At 39.8% G+C, this 22,165-nt stretch overlaps 1 long non-coding RNA gene across 1 annotated transcript in view; it reads right to left on the reverse strand.

The window, feature by feature from the left end:
• Positions 1-22,126, reverse strand: part of LOC116571113 — a 30,863-nt gene extending 8,737 nt beyond the window's left edge. Inside the window, exon 1 of the long non-coding RNA XR_004277713.1 lies at positions 21,210-22,126. This is a non-coding gene — a long non-coding RNA (uncharacterized LOC116571113). The remainder of the gene's footprint in view (positions 1-21,209) is intronic.
• Between the last annotated feature and the right edge of the window lie 39 nt (positions 22,127-22,165).

Raw genomic sequence — 22,165 nt, forward strand, 5'->3', positions numbered from 1 at the left:
TTGAAAGGAAGGGGCCAGATTTTGTGAGTTCTTAGAACCAACGGATTTAAAGCCTGGAATTTTAAAAATCAGCAGGCTTGGCTCTGGGAGAGCCAACAGGGCATTAGGAAGCTTCCCCCCTGCCCCTTAAAGCCACATCCCCACTAAGAGCCCCGAGATAGTGCGAGGGGGCAGAGAGGAGGGAACCCCAGAGCACGGACAGGAGAGGTGCAGAGACCCCTCCAGGAAGAGAGGAGCCGGCGGCCGCTGTTCCTCTCCCCTGCCCCTCACCATAAACCGAGCAGTACTGACTTTCGCTCCCTAATGTGCGTACACCAAGTGCCACCCACCGGCTCCACAGTGGGGCCTCCCTTCCCAGCCATGCCCGCCTCAGTCCAGCCGCTGGGAGTCGCCCTCCCTGAGACGGGTACAAACCCCACCAACACGGCCTTTCCAGACCATCCATCTTGCAGCGCTTTGTTTGGTTCCCGCAGCAAAAGGTTTCACTTGGCAAACAGACAAGCACTCACCTTGTTAATACGTGCCATACCGCAGCTGGGTCCAAACACTACCCACAACACACAACGAGCCTCTGCAGACAACTGGAGTGAAGGACCAAGCAACCAGGACACGGGAAACAACGCGGGAGACACTCCCTGAAGCACCTGGCCCTGGGCAACAGGAGACCCTGCACTGCAGGGCACGACAGGACCTCCTCCTAAGGCCATCACCCTCAAGAGCAGGAGACACAGCCGACTCCCCTCATACACCGAAACAGAGAGGTGGACAAAATGAAGAGACAGAGGAGTATGTTGCAAATGAAAAAAACAAGACAAAACTACAAGAGACCTACACTAAATGGAGATAAGTAATATGCCTGATAAAGAATTTAAAACAATGATTATAAAGACAGTCACTGAACTTGAGAAGAGTGGAGGACTTAACAAAGAAAGAAAAAAGAACCAATCACAGATGACAAACACAATAAATGAAATTAAAAATACACTTGATGGAATAAACAGCAAGCTAGATGAAGCAGGGAAAGACAGAATAAAGGAAAGTAAGCTGAGAAAGCAAGAGACAAAAAAGTTACGCAGATTGAGAACAGAGCTAGGGAAGTCAGTCCACCAAGCGTAGTAGCATTCATATTACACGGATCCTAGGAGAAGAAAAAGGGGTAGAAAATTTATTTAAAGAAATGATAACTAAAAGCTTTCCTGAGGAAGGAAACAGACATAAGGATCCAGGAGGCCCAGAGAACTCCCATCAAAATCAACAAAAGCAGGCCAACACCAAGATACGCTGTACTTAAATTTGCAAAATACAGTGAAAAAAAAATCTTCAAAGCAGCAAAACAAAAGTCCTTAACTTACAAGGGAAAACCCATAGGGCTCACTGGAGATTTCCCAAAAGAAACTCGGCAAGCCAGAAGGGAGTAGCCTAATATATACAAAGTGCTGAATGGGAAAATTCTACAGCCAAGAATAATCTATCCAGCAAGGCTATAATTCAGAATAGGAGGAGACAGTTTCCCCAAACAAAACCTGAAGAAGTTCATAACCATGAAACAAGCCCTGCAATAAATATTAAAGGGACTCTGAGTGCAAAGATCAAAAGTGACAAAGATGAGAAAGGAACAGAGAAAGAGGACCCAGAAATGGACCCTCAACTATATGGTCAGCTTATTTTTTTAAAAAAGATTTATTTATTTGACAGACAGAGACAGAGTGAGAGAGGGAACACAAGCAGGGAGAGTGGGAAAGGGAGAAGCAGGCTTCCCGCTGAGCAAGGTGCCTGATGCGGGGCTCAATCCCAGGACCCGGGAATCCTAACCTGAGCTGAAGGCAGACACTTAACGACTGAGCCACCCAGGTGCTCCTGGTCAATTGATTTTTGACAAAGCAGAAAAGAATATCCAATGGGAAATGGACAGTCTCTTCAACAAATGGTGTTGGGAAAACTGGACAGCCACATGTAGAAGAATGAAACTGGACCATTTTCTTACACCATACACAAAGATAAACTCAAAATGGATAAAAGACCTAAATTTGAGACTGGAATCCACCAAAATCCTAGAGAACACAGGCAGCAACCTCTACGACCTCTATGACCTTGGCTGCAGCAACTTCTTGCTAGACACATCTCCAAAGGCAAGGGGAATAAAATACCAAAAATGAACTTTTGGGGCTTCATCAAGATAAGAAGCTTCTGCACAGCAAAGGGAACAATCAACAGAATTAAAGGGCAACCTACAGAATGGGAGAAGATATTTGCAAATGACATATCAGATAAAGTGCTGATATCTAAGATCTATAAGAACTTACCAAACTCAACACCCAAAAAAAACCACACACACAAATAATCCAGTCAAGAAATGGGCAGAAGATGTGAACACACATTTTTCCCAAGAGGACATACAAATGGCCAAGAGACACATGAGAAAATGCTCCACATTACTCAGCATCAGGGAAATACAAATCAAAACCACAATGAGATACCACCTCACCTCACCCCAACCAAAACGGCTAAAATGAACAAGTCAGGAAATGACAGATGTTGGTGAGGATGTGAAGAAAGGGGAACCTTCATACAGAGAGGGAGACAAACCATGAGAGACTCTTAACTACAGAAACAAACTCAGGGTTGCCAGGGTGATAGGCACTGAGGACACATGATGTGATGAGCACTGTATGTTACATGCAACTGACGAATTACTGAACTCTACATCTGAAACTAATGATGTATGTTGACTAACTGAATTAAAAAAAAAAAAAATGAAATCTCCAGAAACAATCACAACAGGTCTAATAAAATGGCAATAAACACATATATATCAATAACTACTCTGAATATAAATGGACTAAACACTCTAATCAAAAGATGTACAGTGTCAGAATGGTTAAAAAAAAACAAGACCTATCTATATATTGCCTACAAGAGACTCATTTCAGACCCAACGCCAGTACAGATTGAAAGTTAAGGGATGAAGGCACGCCTGGGTGGCTCAGGTGGTTAAGTGTCTGACTTCGGCTCATGTCATGATCTCGGGGTCCTGGGACTGAGCCCCAAGTCCGGCTCCCTGTTCAGTGGGGAGTCTGCCTCTCCCTCTGTCCTGCCCCCCTGTGCTCCCTCTCTCAAATAAATAAATAAAATATTTTTTTTAAAAAAGGGGATGGAGAAACATTTATCATGAAATTGGATGTCAAAAGAAAACTGGAGTTTTAATACTGATATTGGACAAACAAGACTTTGAAACAGAGACTGCAACAAGAAATGAAAAAGGGTACTATATCATAATAAAGGGGGCTTAACAAGAAGACACAATCATAAATATTTATGCACCAAATATGGGAGCACCCAGATAAATACGGCAGCTATTAACAGAGGAACTAATCAATAGTAATACAGTAATAGTAGGGTACTTTAAGACCCCAATTACATCAACGGACAGAGATCACCTGCACAGAAAATCAACAAGGTAACAATAGCTTTACGTAACACACTGGAACAGATGAAATTAACAGATAAAATCAGAACATTCCATCTGAAAGCAGCAGAATACAAATTATTCTCCACTATACACGGGACATTCTCCAGAAAAGATCACATATTAGGTCACAAAACAGGCCTCAACAAACAAAAAGACTTAAGTCATAACCATGCACCTTTTCTGACCATAATGCTATGAAACTGGAAGTCAGCCACTGGAAAGAGCACAAATACACTGAAGCTAAACAACATGCTACTGAACGATGAATGGATCAACCAGGAAACCAAAGAAGAAATTTTTAAAAATTAAATGCAAAGAGATAAAAATGAATATTCAATGGTCAAAAAACCTTTGGGATGCAGTAAAAATGGTCTTTTAAAAAAATTTTATTTGAGAGAGAGAGAGGAAGAATCTGAAACAGACACCACACTGGACACAGAGCCAACATGGGGCTCGATACAAAAGCTGGGAGATTATGACCTGAGCCGAAACCAAAAGTCAGATGCTTAACCGACTAACCTACCCACGTACCCCAGTAAAGGTGGGCTTAAGAAGGAAGTATACAGCAATACAGGCGTACCTCAAAAAGCAAGAAAAATCTCAAATACACAACTTAACCTTACACCTAGGAGCTAAAAAAAAGAACAAGGGAAGCCTAAAACCAGCAGAAAAAAGGAAACAATAAAGAATCAAGCAGAAATAGGGGGCGCCTGGGTGGCTCAGTGGATTAAAGCCTCTGTCTTCAGCTCAGGTCATGGTCCCAGGGTCCTGGGATCGAGCCCCGCATCGGGCTCTCTGCTCAGCGGGAAGCCTGCTTCCCCTCCTCTCTCTCTGCCTGCCTCTCTGCCTACTTGTGATCTCTCTCTGTCAAATAAATAAATAAAATCTTTAAAAAAAAAAAAAAAGAATCAAGCAGAAATAAATGATATAGAAACTAAAAAACAAAATAAAGCAAAACAAAAAAACCCCAACAGATCAATGAAACCAGTAGCTGCTGCTTTGTTAAAACTGATAAACCCCGGGGCACCTGGGTGGCTCAGTGGGTTAAGCCTCGGCCTTCAGCTCGGGTCATGATCTCAGGGTCCTGGGATCCTCCCAACAAACAAAAGTCCAGGACCAGACTGCTTCACAGGTGAATTCTAACAAAAAAAGAAGAGTATCTCTTTTTAAGAGTTTCTCTTCTCTTTTCTTCTCAAACTAGGTGAATTCTAACAAACATTTAAAGAACAGTTTTACTGGGCACCTGGGTGGCTCAGTCGGTTGAGCGTCTGACTCTTGATTTCCGCTCAGGTCATGATCTCGGTCATGGGATGGAGCCCCACGTCAGACTCTGTGCTCAAGAAAGAGTCTGTCTGTCTCTTTCCCTCTGTTCCTCTTTCCCTGCCTCATGTGCACACACACTCACTCTCTCAAATAAGTAAATTTATTTTAAAAATAAAGAAGAGTTTCTATTAAGAGTTTCTCTTCTCTTCTCAAACTGTTCCCAAAAATAGAAGAGAAAGGAAAACTTCCAAATTCATTCTACAGGACCACCATTACCCTGATACCAAAACGAGAAAAGAAACGACCCCCCCCCCCCAAATAAAAGAGAGAACAAACAAGTCTGTATTTCTCATGACTATAAATCCAAATATCCTCAACGAAATACTAGCAAACCAAATGGAACAACTCATGTAAAAAATCATGCAGGGGGCTCAATCAGTTGACTGGGCATCTAACTCTTGATTTCAGCGCAGTCGTGATCTCAGGGTCCTGGATCAAGCCCGCACTGCGCTCCGCGGGGAGTCAGCATGTCTCCCCCTCCCACTGCCCCGCCCCTTGTTTGCTCACTCACTCTCTAATAACAATCTTTTAAACATGTAAAAACTTTTTTAAAAGCATTCACCACAATCAGGTGGGATTTATTCCCAGGATGTAATAGTTCAATATTCACAAATCAATCAATGTGATATATCACATCAATAAGAAAGGATTAAAAAAAAATGATCTTCCCAATAAATAAAGAAAAGATATCTGAAAAAGTACAATGGCCATTCATGGTAAGAAACCTCAACAAGGTAGGTTTAAAGAAAACATAACATAATAAGGGTCTTATATGAAAAACCTGCAGCAAACATACACAATGGGGAAAAGCTGAGAACTTCCATGCTTATATTAGGAACAATACAAGGATGTCTACTCTCATCTCTTTTATTCAATACAGTATTGAAGTCCTAGCCACGGCAATTAGACAACAAAAAGAAGTAAAATGCATCCAAATAAAGAAAAGTAAAACTTTCACTATTTGCAGATGACATGATACTATATCTACAAAATGCAAAAGACCACCAAAAAAACAACCAGAACTACTCAATGAATTCAGTAAGGTCACAGAATACAAAATCAATGTACAGAAATCTACTGCTTTTCTATACACCAATAATGAAGCAGTAGAGAAAGAAATTAAGAAAATTCCATTTACAACTGCACCAAAAAAAAAAAAAAAGATAAAATAAATACCAAGGAATGAACTTAACAAAAGAGGCGAAAGATCTGTACTCTGAAAACTATAAAACTCTTAGGAAAAAATTACAGAGACACTAAAGAAACGAAAAGACATTCCATGCACTTGAATTGGAAGAACAAACAAGGTTAAAATGTACTGCCCAAAGCAGTTTACAAATTTAATGCAACCTCTACCAAAATACCAACAGCATTTTTCACAGAACTACAGCAAACAATCCTAAAATTTAGCTGGACCAACAAAAGACCCCAAACAGCCAAAGCAATCTTAAAGAACAAACTGGAGCTATTACAATCCTAGGGTTCAAGATATAATACAAAGCTGCAACAATCAAAGCAGTATGGTACTGGTACAAAAACGGACAAATAGATCAATGGAACAGAATGGAGTGCCCAGAAATAAACCTACAATTATATAGTCAATTAATCCTCAACGAAGCAGGAAAAAATACACAATAGGGAAAAACCAGTTTCTTCTAACAAATGGTCTTAGGAAAACTGGACAGTTAGCTACATGTAAAAGAATAAAACTAGGGGTGCCTGAGTGGCTGAGTCAGTTAAATGTCCAACTCTTGGTTTCAGCTCAGGTCATGAATTCAGGGTCATGAGAATACAGCCCTGCACTGAGGTCTATACTCAGCACAGAGTCTGCTTGATACTCTTTCCCTCTCACTCTGCCCCTCCTCCCGTTCTTTAAAGTGGATGGGTAAATCTTAAAAATAAAAGTAATAATAATAATAAAATAAAAATAGACAATTCCCTTGCACCACACACAAAAATTAACTGAAAATTATCAACTCCTACAATTCAACAACCCACCCCAAAAAATCCAAAAATGGGCAGACAACAAGAACAGACATTTCTCCAAAGACATACAGATAGCCAATGGACACATGAAAAGACGCTCAACATCATTTATCATCAAAGAAATACAAGTCAAAATCAAAATGAGGTATCACTTCACACTTGTCAGAAGAGCTAAAATCAAAAAAACAAGAAACAGTAAGCCTTGGCAAGCATGTGGAAAAAAGGAACCCTCATACACTGTTGGTAAAAATGCAAGCTGGTACAACAACTATGGAAAACAAAATGGAGGTTCTTCAAAAAGTTAAAAATAGAGGGGCACCTGAGTGACTCAGTTGGTTAAGCATCTGCCTTCAGCTCAGGTCAAGGGTCCTGGGAATGTGCTCTACGTTGGGCTCCCTGCTCAGCGGGAAGTCTGCTTCTCCCTCTCCCTCCACCCCTTCCCGTGTTTATGTTCTCTCTCACTCTCTAATAAATAAATTTTTTAAAAAGTTAAAAATAGAATTATTTTACAATCCAGTAAATGCACTACTGGGTATTTACTCCCGAAATACAGAAACACTAATTTGAAGAGATACATGTACCCCTGTTTAGTAACATTATTTGCAACAGCTAAATTATAGGAGCAGCTCAAGTGTCCATCCATAGATGAATGGATAAAGAGTGGTGTATGCAGGTGCTAGCGCGCACACACACACACGCACACGATGGGGTATTTATTCAGCCACAAGAGTATCTAGCCATTTGTAACAACATAGATGAAGTTAGATAGTATAATGCTAAATGAAATAAGTCAGAGAAAGACAAATACCATATGATTTCACTCATATTTGGAATTTAAGAAAGAAAACAAATGAGCAAAGGAGAAAACAAAAGAGAGACAAACCAAGAAAAAGATTCATAACTAAAGAGAACTAACCGATGGTTAGCAGAAGAGGGGGGTTGTGAAATAGGTGACAGAGATAAAAGAGCACAATTATGATGATAAGCACTGTGTAACGTACAGAATAGCTGAATCACTATATTGTACACCTGACACTAAAACACTGTAATTATCAATACGGAAATTAAAATAAAAAACTTAAGTGTTTAAGTCTCATGGGATACTTGGATTTAAGTGGGAAAAAACTATATTTCCATATACTAGCAATAAACAATTAGAAAATTAAATAATTTCATTTACAGAGTAAGAATTGTATGATCAACTGAACAGATGCAGAAAAAACTTTTTAAAAATTCAACATTTATGACAAGTGCGTATAGAGGAAATGTATCTCAACAAAATAAAGCATGTATGTTACAAGCCCACAAATAACATCCTACTAAAACTGAGAATATTAAAAATACTCATCACTTTTATTCAACATATTATTGAAAGTCTTATGTAGAGCAACTAGGCAAGAAATAACAGGCCTCCAGACTGGAAAGGAAGAAGTAAAACTGTCACTATTTTTAGATGACATATTACATAGAGACAACCTTAAAGCCTGTAAACAAAATAGAGAATCCAGGAAAGCTGCAGGATATAAAATCAATATACCAGAAAAACCCTGTTAGTTCTATACACTAATAATAAACTATCAGAAAAATTAAGAAAACAGTTCCATCTACAACTGCACCAAAGTGAATACAATTAGAGAGAAATTTAAGAAGGTGAAAGACCAGGGCACCTGGATGGCTCAGTTGAGCATCTGACTCGTGATTCCAGCTCAGGTCACTGTGAGATCAAACCCAACTTTCTCACTCTTCCCCCCTCAAATAAATAAAATCTTTAAAAAAAAAAAAAAAGGTGAAAGAACTGTACACTTGAAACTGTAATAAGACACTGCTGAAATAAATTGAAGACAAATAAATGGAAAGATACTCAATGTCCATGGGCTGGAAGAACTGTAAAATATGCATACTATCCAAACAAACCTTCAAATTCAACACAATCCCCAATAAAATTCTGACTGTGTTTTTCACAGAATAAGCAATCCTAAAATCCTAAAACCACAGACGATCCCAAATATGCAAAGGAACCTTGAGAAAAACCAACAAATCTGGAATATCTCACTCCCTAACTTCAAACAATACTGCAGAAGTATAGTAATCAAATCGTATGGTATTGACATAAAAACAGGCACATACAGGTCAGTGGAACACAACAGAGAGCCCAGAAATTAACCCTCTCATAAAGAGCCAATTAATTTATGATCAAGGAGCTAGAAATAAACAATTGGGAAATACAGACTGGTTTTGTTTTGTTTTGTTTTGTTTTTTAAGATTTTATTTATTTATTTGACAGAGAGAGTAAAACCAGGGCAAGTGGCAGCCAGAAGGAGAGGGAGAAGCAGACTCCCCGCTGAGGCTAAGCAGGGAGACCAATATGGGGCTCGATTCCAGGAACCTGGGATCATGACCTGAGCTATAGGCAGACGCTTAACCAACTGAGTCACCCAAGCACCCACAGAAAACACACTGTTAAATCAATGTTTTTGGAAAGGAGGACAGCGACATGCCGAGTAATGAAACTGGACAACGATATTACACTATTCACAAAAATTAACTGAAAGTAGATTAAAGACTTAAATGTAGAACCTAAAACTATAAAACTCCTAGAAGCAGTAAGCTCAATGTCAGTCTTGATAATAAATACAAAGACTTAACAACGGCCAACAAGTACATGACTCTCAATGTCACAAATCATCAGGAAAATGCAAATCCAAACCACGATGAGCTATCACTTCATACCTGTCAGAATGGCTATTATAAGGAAAATAAAATAACATGTTGGCAAGAACACTGAAAAAAGGGAACATTTGCTCAATATTGGTGGGAATGTAAATTGGTGCAGCCACAGTAGGAAACAGCATGCAGTTTTCTTAAAAACAAAAAAAAACAAAAAAAACAAAAAAAAAAACTATCACATAATCCGGCAACTCCCATCTGTGTATTATCTGAAGAAAACAGAAACACTAACTTGAAAAGATACTTGCATCCCCATTTTGTTTGCAGCATTACTTACAATATCCAAGATACAGAAACAAACTAAGGGTCTTTCAATGCCTTAATGGACAAAGTAATGTGATATATACAGATATAGGTATATGAAATTTACTTAGCAGTTAAAAAAAAAAGTCTTGTTTTAAAAAAATTTAGTAATAGCTTCCCCCCAAATCAGGATTAAATCTAACAAAATATGTAAAGGATCTGTATGCAGACTATAAAGCACTAATGACGGAACTCAAACAAGACCCATGTAACTGGAAAGGCAGCATGGCAAAAATGTTAGTTCCTCAAAACCGATCCACAGATTTAATGTAATCTTTACAAAATCCCAGCAGGATCTTTGTATACATATATATACAGATACTAAAACCTGTATGGTAGGAGTGTAGCAGCTTTGAAATTTTGAAAAAGAAACTGTAGCTACAGTAACCAAGACAATGTGGTGTTAGAAAAGGGACAGACATAGAGCAGAGCAAAGAACCCAGAAACAGTCCCACAAGAGAATGGCCAACTGATGACAAAGGTGCAAAAGCAAAACAGTGGTACATGCAGATCTAATTCTTTACAACTGCTGTGTATTTTGGTACTTCTGGGGCTGTTTAATGACTTTTAACTATTTCTCCACATCTTTTCAATGTATTTTCCACCCTATAACCTGATCCAGTAAGATTTATCACTGGGATACAAAGAAGGTTCAACATATGCAAATCAACCAATATGATACACTGTGTTAATAGAACAAAATCTAAAAATCCCATTATTTCAACAGATGCAGAATAAACACTGGACAAAATTCAACATCCTTTCATTAAAAACAAACAAACAAACATCTCTCAAATACTAGGGCACAAAGGGGCGCCTGCGTGGCTCAGTAGGTTAAGCTTCTGCCTTCAGCTCAGGTCATGATCTTAGGGTGCTGGGATTAAGCGTGGCACAGGATCTCTGCTCAGCAGGGAGCCTGCTTCCCCCCCCCCCTTGTCTATCTGCCTGTTTGTGATTGCGCGCTCTCTCTCTCTCTCTCTCTCTCTCTCTCTCTCTCTCTCTCTGTTAAATAAATAAATAAATAAATAAATAAATAAGGCACAGATAGACCTTACTTCAAATTGCAAAGGCCACGTATGACAAGTCCACAAGATCAAGCATACTCTAAGGTGAACAGCCAAAACCGGTTTTTTCCTGAAGACAAGACTAGGACAAGAGTGCTCACTCTTGCCACTGCTTTGAACATAATACTGGAAGTCTGAGCCAAAGAAATCAGAGAAGAAGAAAAAAGGCATCCAAATTAGAAAACAAGAAGTAAAATAGTTTCTATATACAGGTGACATAATGTTAATACAGAAAATCCTGAAGACTCTGCTGAAAAGGCTATTAGAAATTAATAAACTTGGGGTGCCTGGGTTGCTCAGTGGGTTAAGCCTCCGCCTTCAGCTCAGGTCATGATCTCAGAGTCCTGCGAAGAGCCCCACATCAGGCTCTCTGCTCAGCAGGGAGCCTGCTTCCTCCTCTCTCTCTGCCTGCCTCTCTGCCTACTTGTGATCTGTTAAATAAATAATCTTTTTAAAAAAATTAATCAATAAACTTAATAAAGTTGCATAATACAAAAGCAACACAAAAAATCATTTGCATTCCAGGACTTCTGAGGAAAGGGTGGAATAGACAAGCCTGTGTTCACCTTGCTCCATGCATACAAGTAGGTAACACCCGCCATCAGTATAAATAATCCAGAAAATGATCTGAAGACTAGCAGAATAGACTCTCTACAGCTAAATGTAGACAAGAGGCCCCAGTGAGGAGGGTAGGAAGGGTGGAGATGCGGTCTAGAGCCAAAAAGACCCAGAGAACTACCCACACAGGATGGCGGAGGTGTGGAGAGGAGAGAGGAGCAGAGGCCCCTCCCGGCACCCCAGCCATGGGGACCTGCCCAAAGACGACAAATTCCCGTACCACTGGACTCTGAAAACTAGAGGGGCTGGTTTAGCAAGTCTTACAATCAGTGGGGCTTAGCACCTGGAACTTGAACAATCAGTGGGATAGGCTCTGGGAGAGCAGGTGGGTAAAAGTAAACTGAGTCTCTGCCCTTAAAGAGACAGCACAACAAACAGTCCCGCTGAGTTATGGCATAGAATCAGCAGTTCCAAAAACACTTGAGGAACTCAAGAAAAATACTTATTTACTAATCTCAAAGCAAGTACTAACAGATCAGGAATCTTTGGAAGATGTCTCTAAGAGCAAAGGAGCTAATAATGAGTGTCACCCAACATCCGAACTCCCAGCAGAGATACAGGGACGGCACAGTTCAACTCTCTCTAGCCTCCTAACAGCGCACACATGCCCATGTCCTGCAGACTCCCCCCCTCCACCTCAGCCTGCAGCCTCCCTAGGCGGCTGCAGTTCCCCTCAGAGCCGACTGGCACAGACTTTGCTGGCACTGTGCCCCACCTCCATGTTTTCCTGCAGACTCCCACACTCCAACATACACTTACCAGAGTACATAAATGATTATTAAAAAACATAAAGCAAACAATCGATGGTAATACAATAACAGTAGGGAACTAAAACACCTCACTTACATTAATGGATAGATCACGGTAACAAAATCAACAAGGAAATACTAGCTTTGAATGACAAACTGGACTGGATGGATCTAACAGATCTATGCAGAACATTTCCTACTAAGACAGAGTACACAGTCTTTTCAAGTGCACAGAGAACACACCCTAGATCATGTCAACACACCCTAGATCATGTCAGGCCACATACTATGTCTCAACAAATTCAAAAATACTTAAATTCTATCCTGCATTTTTTTCTAACCACAATGCTATGAAACTAGAAATCAAGCACAAGAAAATAAATCTGAAAATGACAAATATACATAGAGGTTAAATGACAAGCTACTAAACAAGAAGAAGAAGTAAAAAAAAAATAAATCTGAAAATGACAAATATACAGAGGTTAAATAACAAGCTACTAAACAATAACAAGAAGTAAAAAAAAAAAAATACATGGAGACAAATGAAAATAAAAATACAACCAGCCCAACATCTTTGGCATGCAGCAAAAGTTCTAAGAGATTATAGCAACACAGGCCTACCTCAAAAGCAAAACATAACAAAACAAAACAAAAATTAACAACCTAACCTTACACCTAAAAGAACTAGAAAAAGAAGTGCAAAGCCTACACCCAGTAGAACAAAGGAAAGAATAAAGGCAAGAGCAGAAATAAACAAAATAGAAAACCACCATCACCACAAAAGCAGAAGAGATCAATGAAACCAGAACCTGGTTCCTTGAAAACATCAACAAAATTGATAAACCTTTAGCCAGACTCAACAAAAGGGGGGGGGGGGAGGGGAAAGGACTCAAAATCAGAAATGAAAGATGCGAAATAACACAGAAATACAAATGACCACTACAAATAAAAACAAAACAAATTGAACAACTCAGAAGAAATGGGTAAATTCCTAGAAACACATGATCTCCCAAAACTTAATCAGGAAGAAACAGAAAATTTGAACAGATCTATTATTAGCAACAAAACTGAATCGGTAATCAAATAATTTCCAACAAACTAAAGTCCAGAAACAAATGGCTTTGTGGGGAAAGTCTACCATTTAAAAATGAATATCTGTTCTTCACAAACTACCCCAAAAAAAAACAGAAAGAGAAGCTTCCAAATGCATTAGGCCCACAGTACCCTAATGCTGATGAAAACACTACAAAAAAGAGAGAACTACAAGCCAATATCTCTGACTACAGATGCAAAATCTTCAATAAATAACAGCAACCTGAACCAATTATACATCCAAAGAATCATTCACCAGGATCAAATGGGACTTATTCCTGGGATGCAGTGATGGCTTAATATTTGCAGATCAATGTGATACATCACATCAACAAGACAATAAAAATCAAGATCATAAAAAAAAAAAATAATGTCCATTACAGTAAATGCAAAAAAAGCATCTGACAAAGTAAAAATCCATTCAAGATAAAACCCCGGGGGGGTTCCTGGATGGCTCAGTGGGTTAAAGCCTCTGCCTTCCTGGGACCAGGGTCCTGGGATCAAGCCCCGTATCGGGCTCTCTGCTCTCTCTGCTCCGCGGAGAGCCTGCTTCCTCCTCTCTCTCTCTGCCTGCCTCTCTCCCTACTTGTGATCTCTGTCTGTCAAAGAAATAAATAAAATCTTTAAAAAAAAGAAAAAAAAGATAAAAACCTGTAATAAAGTAGATTTAGAGGGAACATACCTCAGTAACAGATCTATATTTGAGAAACAGCTAACATTTGCAATGGTAAAAAACTGAAAGCACTTCCCCTAAGGTAAGGAACAAGACAAGGATGTCCACTCTCACCACTCTTATATTCAACATAGTACTGGAAGTCCTAGCTACAGCAATAAAACGCATCCAAACTGGTAAGGAAGAAGTAAAACTGTCACCATTTCCAGATGACATACATATACCAAAAACCCAAATGACTCCACCAAAAAACTACTAGAACTGATAAAAGAATTGAATAAAATCATAGGATACAAAATCAATATACAGAAATACTACATTTCTATACATTTAATAATGAAATAGCAGGAAGAGAAATTAAGAAAACAATCCCATTTACAACTGAACCAAAAATAATAACATATGTACAAATAAACTTAACCAAGGAGATGAAAGACCTGTCTGCACTCTAAAAATAAAAAACACTGATAAAAAAAATTAAAAAATGACACAAATGAAGAGAAATTCCATGCTCACAGATTGGAAAAACAAGAATGGTTAAAATGCCCATACAACCCAAAGCAATCTATATAGTTAATGCTATCCCTATCAAAATACCAAGAGCATTTTTCACAGATAAAATCATAACATTTTTAAGAAACCACAAAAGACCCCAAATAGCCAAAGCAGTTTTGAAAAAGAAAAGCAAAGCTGGGGCATCACGTTTCTGGACTTCAAGTTATATACAAAGCTGCAGTCGTCAAAACAGTTTGGTACTGGCACAAAAACAGACACACAGATCAATGGAACAAAACAGAGAGACCAGAAATAAACGCACAATTATGTGGTCAAGTAATCTTCGACAAAGAAAACAAGACTCTACAATGGAAAAAGGACAGTCTCTTCAACAAATGGTGTTGGGAAAACAGAATAGCTTCATACAAAAGAATGAAACTGAACCACTTTCTTAGACCACAAACAAAATTAAACTCAAGATGGAGTAGGGACCTAATATAAGACCTGAAACCATAAAATTCCTGGAAGACAACACAGGCAGTAATCACTTCGACATCAGTCATAGATTTGTCTAGTATGTCTCCTTTGCCAAGGGAAATAAAATCAAAATGAAAGTATTTGGACTACACCCAAATTAAAAGCTTTTGCACAGTGAAGGAACCATCAACAAAACTAAAAGATAACCTACTGAATGGAAGAAAATATTTGCAAAGAATATACCTGATAAGTGGTTAATATCCAAAACACAAAAAGAACTTACACAACTCAACACCAAAAAAGACAGCAACAACAACCACAAAACATTTAAAAAGGGCAGAAAACATGAACAGACATTTACCCAAAGAAGACAGAGAGATGGCCAACAGAACATGGAAGATGCTCATCATTCATCATGAGAGAAATGCAATCAAAACTACGGTATCACCTCATACCTTTCTTAATGGCTAAAATCACACAGAAACAAGTGTGGAAGAGGGAAGCCTCCTGCACTGTTGGTAGGAATGCACACTGATGCAGTCACTACGGAAAACAGTACAGAAGTTCCTCAAAAAATTAAAAATTAAAAATAGAATTACCGGGGCACCTGAGTGGCTCAGTGGGTTAAGGCCTCTGTCTTCGGCTGAGGTCATGATCCCAAGGACCTGGGATCGAGCCCCACATCGGGCTCTCTGCTTGGCAGGGAGCCTGCTTCCTCCTCTCTCTCTGCCTGCCTCTCTGCCTACTTGTGATCTCTCTCCTTCTGTCAAATAAATAAATAAAATCTTAAAAAAAAAAAAAAATAGAATTACCATATAATCCAGTAATTCCACTACTGGCTATTTACCCAAAGAAAACAACAACACTAATCCTAAAAGATATACACACCCCTATGTTTACTGCAGCATTATTTACAACAGCCAAAATATGGAAGCAACCCAACTGTCCATCCATTGGTGAATGGCTAAAGATGTGGCATATATATATATAATGGAATATTACTCAGCTATTAAAAAAAAGAATCAAATCTTGCCATCTGCAACAAATGAATCCAGAGGATATAAAGCTAAGTGAAATACAGTCAGAGAAAGATATAAGCTACATGACTTTGCTGTGTGAATTTAAGAAATAAAGATAGATAGATAGATAATAAACATATAAAATATAGAGAACTGGTGGCTGCCAGGGCTGGGGGCAGGGGTGTGGAGGGATGGGTGAAATAGGTGAAGGGGATTAAGAGTACACTTATAGGGACACCTGGGTGGCTCAGTTGGTTGGGCAGCTGCCATCGGCTTAGGTCATGATCCCAGCGGCCTGGGATCGAGTTTGGTATCAGGCTCCTTGCTCGGCAGGGAGCCTGCTTCTCCCTCTGCCTCTGCCTTCCACTCTGTCTGCCTGTGCTCGCTCGCTCTCTCTCCCTCTCTCTCTGACAAATAAATAAATTAAATCTTTTAAAAAAAAGAAAAAGAGTACACTTATAATGAGCACTGAGTATAATACACAGAATTGCTGAATAACTATCAAACACCTGACACTAATATAACACTATGTTAATTATACTTGAACTAAAAAATAAAAATTTTAAGAAGCTTTTTATATATTAGTGAGTTAGCTCTTTATCTGTGAGGTAAATTGCAAATATTATTCCAAATGCATTATCTGTCTTGTCCTGCTTATGTTTTTGCCATACCATTATTTTTAAATTAGTTGCATTTATTTTTTTAAGATTTTGTTTATTTGAGAGACAAAGAGAAAATGTACACAAGGGGAGGGGATGCAGGGTGGAGAGGAAAAAGCAACATGCTCCACTAAATGGAGAGCTGGATGCTGGGCTCAATCCCGGGACCCCAGAAACCCAAGTGAAGGCAGACGCTTGACTGAGCCAAGCAGGTGCCCCTACCCCGTATTTTTGAATGCAAATTTCTTAATCACTTTGCTTACTGCTTTTGGTTTGAGTAGTAACTCGGAAGTCCTTACCCATACCCAAGTTATAAAAGAATTCTCTCTTTTTGTTCTAGAAACTATGTGGTTTTGTTTCTTCTATTTAGATTTCTTAACATATCTGGAATTTGTTTTGGTTTATATGGACTCAATTTTATCTTTTATCCAAATGGCTAGTTCACTGTCACAATGACACTTATTAAAGAATTCCTCTTTTCCTTAGTGATTTCGTATGCCATATTTAGTATACATTACCCAAATATACTTTAGTCCATTTCTAGATCTTATACTTTATTCCCTTTTTCTGTCTATTCATGCTCTAACTCTACGATGTTACAATTATCTAGGATCTAGAGTATGTTAGCAAAACCTCCACTGCCAGTCATCTTCAAGATCTGCTGGCTTTTGTTAATTTTTTTTTTTGCAAATTCAGCTTTTATCTCCAGCATGAAACCTTGTTTGTTTGTTTGGGGAATTATCTTAAAGTTCTGTATCAAATTAGAAAGAACTTACATTTTTATGACAGCATTTGATGTCTATTTGGTGACTAGTATAAAATTTTCTTCTTTCGGGCGCCAGGGTGGCTCAGTGGGTTAAAGCCTCTGCCTTCGTCTCGGGTCATGATCCAAGGGTCCTGGGATAGAGCCCCGCATCAGGCTCTCTGCTCAGCAGGGAGCCTGCTTCCTCCTCTCTCTCTGCCTGCCTCTCAGCCTACTTGTAATCTCTGCCTGTCAAATAAATAAATAAAATCTTAAAAAAAAAAAAAATTTCTCCTTTCAGCTTTCACATTCTACTCCTAAGTATTTTATCTTTTTAAAAAAGATGTTGAGATTTTTCTTACTGTCATAACTTTTTGTTAAATGAAGGCTATTAATTTTGTGTATTCATTTAAAATCCCAATGCATTATTCAGTAATTTTTTAAATTATTGACTACTGAGCTTTCTAGATGTATTTTATTTCTTCTGCAAATAGTTTCATTTTTAAAATTTACACAACTCTCATTATCTTCTTACTGATTTTATTGGCTAATGCCAGCAGTAAAAAGTTAATATACTTGCTTTGATTCTGAACTTAAGAAAATGTTTCTATTGTTTTACATATTAAGGAAGAAACTTGTTTTAGTTCTGGGATAAGTCAATTCCTACTGCAGTGATTTTTTATTTATTTATTTTTTTGAGTATAAATGGGCATTGAGAGGCAACTGGGTGGCTCTGTTGGTTAAATATCAGACTCTCTGGATGTCAGCTCAAGTCTTGATCGCGGGGTCATGAGTGCAAGCCCCCCAAAAATAAAGGGTGTTGGATTTTGTAAAAGATCTTTTCAAGTGCCTAGGGGAGAAATTTTATGATTTTTTCCTTAGATCTATGTCTATGACTCGTTATACTGACAATTCCAAATACTGAGGCATCCTGGCATTTTTTGATAAATTCAACCTGGTGAGGTTTTATTTTTAATATGTTGTTTGTTTCTGCTAATATTTAAAAAATTTTAATCAATATTCATTACTAAGATTTGTCCAGGTTTTTTGTACACTTTCCATAAGGTTTCGGTCCAAATGTTATACGTGTTCCATTTACTAACTTGAAACTTTCCATCTTTTTGGTAGACTTCTTCTGTGAAACTTTCTATGACCGATGCAGTTTTGTGAGAGAGTAAAATTTCTTCATTTCCTCTAATAAAATTTGCTTATAAATTTATGCTTTTATTAGAACTTGTCACTTTTAATAAATGTATTTTCTTTTTTTTTTTTTTTTAAGATTTTATTTATTTATTTGACAGACACAGATTACAAGGAGGCAGGCAGAGAGAGAGGGGGAGGCAGGCTTCCCGCAAGCAGGGAGCCTGATGCCGGGCTCGATCCCAGGACCCTGGGATCATGACCCGAGCCGAAGGCAGAGGCTTTAACCCACTGAGCCACCCAGGCACCCCTAATAAATGTATTTTCATAGGAATCTATTAATTTATCAAAGCTTTCTTTTAATTATTTTTACTCTCTTATTATTTTACATAGAACTGTGAAAATAGGGGTGGCTGGGGTAAGAGTTGGTTAAACTTCCAATGCTTGATTTCAGCTCAGGTCATGAGCGTAGTAGCATCATGGGACTGAGCCCCATGTCAGATTGGCACAGGGTCTGCCTGGGACTCTCTCTCCCCTCCCTGCCCCAATTAAAGAAATAAATCTTTTTTTTTTTTTCAAATAAAGAATTGTGAAAATAGTCTACTGTTAAAATTCCCTCTTCCACAGTTATATTTCCTAGTCACTTTTTATATTTTTCTTCATTTTTTCATTTTTTTCTTGATTTGTAGTGAGTGGCTTGACAACTTGGGTTTTTATTGCACTTGATTTATTTACTTATTTCTTATATAGTTTTCATTACTCAAGTTTTATTAATTTTGGAATTTACTTTTATAAGTTATCCCCTTCTGCTTTGTTTTGACTTGTTGGTTTTTTTCTTCTTAATTGACTATTTAATTCTCTTATTGTTTAAAGAATTTAAGGCTATAGGGACACCTGGGTGGCTCAGTTGTTAAGCATCAGCCATCAGCTCAGGTCATGATCCCAGCATCCTGGGACTGAGTCCTGCATCAGGCTCCGTGGTCGGCGGAAGGCCTGCTTCTCTCTCTCCCATTACACCCCTGCCTGTGTTCCTCTCTTGCTTTGTTTTTCTCTGTCAAATAAACAGTATCTTAAAAAAAAAAAAAAAAGAATCTTAAGGCTATAAAATTCACTTAATTGCTTTAAGTGTATATTGTAGTTTCTGACATATTGTGCTTTATCAATTTTCTTTTAAAATTAGCAATATCACTTTGAATTTTTTCTTTGAACGAGTTTTTTTGTTAGCTTTTTAAATTCCAGGTGTATGTCATTTGAAAAATTAATTTCTAGTTTTGCTCCACTGTGATAAAAGAATACTGTTTTATTTTTACTTTAAGGAAATTACTTTTTTCTTTGAAATCTGTACTATTAGTTTTGTGAATGTTTCACATGTGCTTGAGAGGATGGCTATCAGAGTGTTAAAAATCAAGATTTGTGCACAAAGTCGACTTTATGCTTGCTGTTTTAGACCCTTATTTATTTTTTGGTCCTGTGAAGGGATAGCTGATGTTTAGTCTCCCCATCTACAATTAGATTATCTGTCCACTTACAGTTTACATTTTTCTAGCGTGTTCGTATTTCTTCTAAAATAGGTCTTGTTTACTTCATGTTGTTTGTTTCTATTTTTATTAGTGTCTATTGCACAGTGGGAAAGGGGATCTTTACTTCCATTACGTCCTTAAACTATCCTTTTAATAATGCCATCAGTTTAACTTTATCCCCAGCTATCCTACTGGATCCTATTATTTATAATCACATGAAGAATGATGATGGTGAGATTAATGGAAACAAAACCTTCAAAGAATCGTTTTAAGCAATCTCTGAGCAGAGTAAAGTGGTCCAGCCTCCATGTCCAATTGTTTTCAGCCTTAAATTCTATTTTAAGCCAATGTTTTCTCTTCACAAAATGAGCACAAACACCGTCTGACACTTGCCGCATTCCTCAATTTTGAGCAATTCAGGACATTGCCTGGTGAACTTTACTGCTTTACTTTGGCCCAAAGCTGGCAAATATGGGCCAATTCCCCCGAATCGCCAGCTATCCACTAAAGAAGAGAGTGAACATCTTCCCTCAGAGATCTGGCAAACATAGGCACCCAGTAGCAAAATATTCTTTTCAAATACTTTCTTGTCTAAAAACAAATTCGGATCTTGCATACATACCAAAATAAACATCTGTTTGGATCTATTTTAAATTATTTCTGCCTCTCCGCATGTGAATACTCATCAAAGAGGAACGTCAGCAGTTTATGGCTCTCACTCACTCACAAACCCCCTCTTCCAGAGAACACACCTCCTCAGAGTCACAGCACCCCACCCGGGACCCTCGTAGATGCCTATTCACGCAGCACCCCAAACACGGTCTCGCCGGAACCACACCGAAGCTTCCCTCAGCACAATCCTACCCCAACGGCAGACTCCTACTGCCCCGAGCGCAGGGCACAATTAGTCCCCTCCCCACCTGGCAGAAGCCGCCCCTTTACCCACCCAACTCCCACGTCCCCGTTCCACCAAACACGAACTGCCACCAACGACGCCTAAATCATGTGCACTTTTGTGTGAACTCGGACAACTGGGAGCTTCGGCGGAACTCTCAGGAGCCCGCAGGGGCGAGCAGGCGAAGTTACGACGGCCCTCCCTCCCGTATCCCCTCCCCCGCGCGGCCAGACACTGCGGGACAGGACGACCACCTACCTTGTGGATCCAGCAGCTCTTACACCGCGCATTTCCCGGCCTCTGCCTCACGAGCCTAGAATCTCTCTCGTCCACCAGCCGCTTTCACGGCTCTGCGCGGCATTTCCCAGGAGTCCCTGCCGCACGGGCCGAACGCCCCCGCCCCTCGTCCACCAGCCGCTTTCACGGCTCTGCGCGACACTTCCCAGGAGTCCCTGCCGCACGCGCCGAACGCTCCCGCCCCTCGTCCACCAGCCGCTTTCACGGCTCTGCGCGACACTTCCCAGGAGTCGCTGCCGCACGAGCCGAGCGCCGCTCCCGTCCATCTCGCTGCTTTTACTGCTCTGCTCGACGTTTCCCCGGTGTTTTTGGTGTGAGAGGAAGGCCAACGCTTGGCGCCCCGGGGAGTGGGCCGGCCCGGAAAGGCGTTTCCACCATAACTACCTGGGACTGTGCGGCCCCGCTTGGTTGCCGCATCCTGAGAGTAGGCTTGGTGCTGGCGGGCGTGTAGGTACCGGCCTCGGTGTCTGAGTCACTGGGCCGGCACTGCACCCGCAGTTCCCCGCGGTTTGGGCGCTTCCTTTGGGGTTGGCGGGAAAATTCAGCCTCTGTGGGCTGAGGATTCTGGGGCACAAACCCGTCAGATCCTCAGGGCAGTGTGAGTCGCTCCTGACTGCACCCAGAGGACGCTAAAAGCGGGGGCTTCCCGCATCCTGGGCAGGGCGCCCGGGTGGGAGCCTCGGGACTGCGAGCGGGCCATGGCGTAAGCCTGATGCTTGTGTGTGCTGCAGCCGCTGTTGGGAGGGCGCCTGTATCCCTCTGCCGCGCCTGAGGTTGGGCGGGGGCACGTGTGTGCGGCGAGTGCCTGTGTCTCCAGCTTCTAGTTGTGCCACATCCTTACCAACATTTGGTATAATCAGGCTTTTTAAGTCATCCTGGTAAATATATAGTGATATCTAATTTGGGGATTTTTTTTT

This window comes from Mustela erminea, chromosome 12 (genome assembly GCF_009829155.1).
Source record: "Mustela erminea isolate mMusErm1 chromosome 12, mMusErm1.Pri, whole genome shotgun sequence".
Taxonomy (NCBI): Eukaryota; Metazoa; Chordata; class Mammalia; order Carnivora; family Mustelidae; genus Mustela; species Mustela erminea.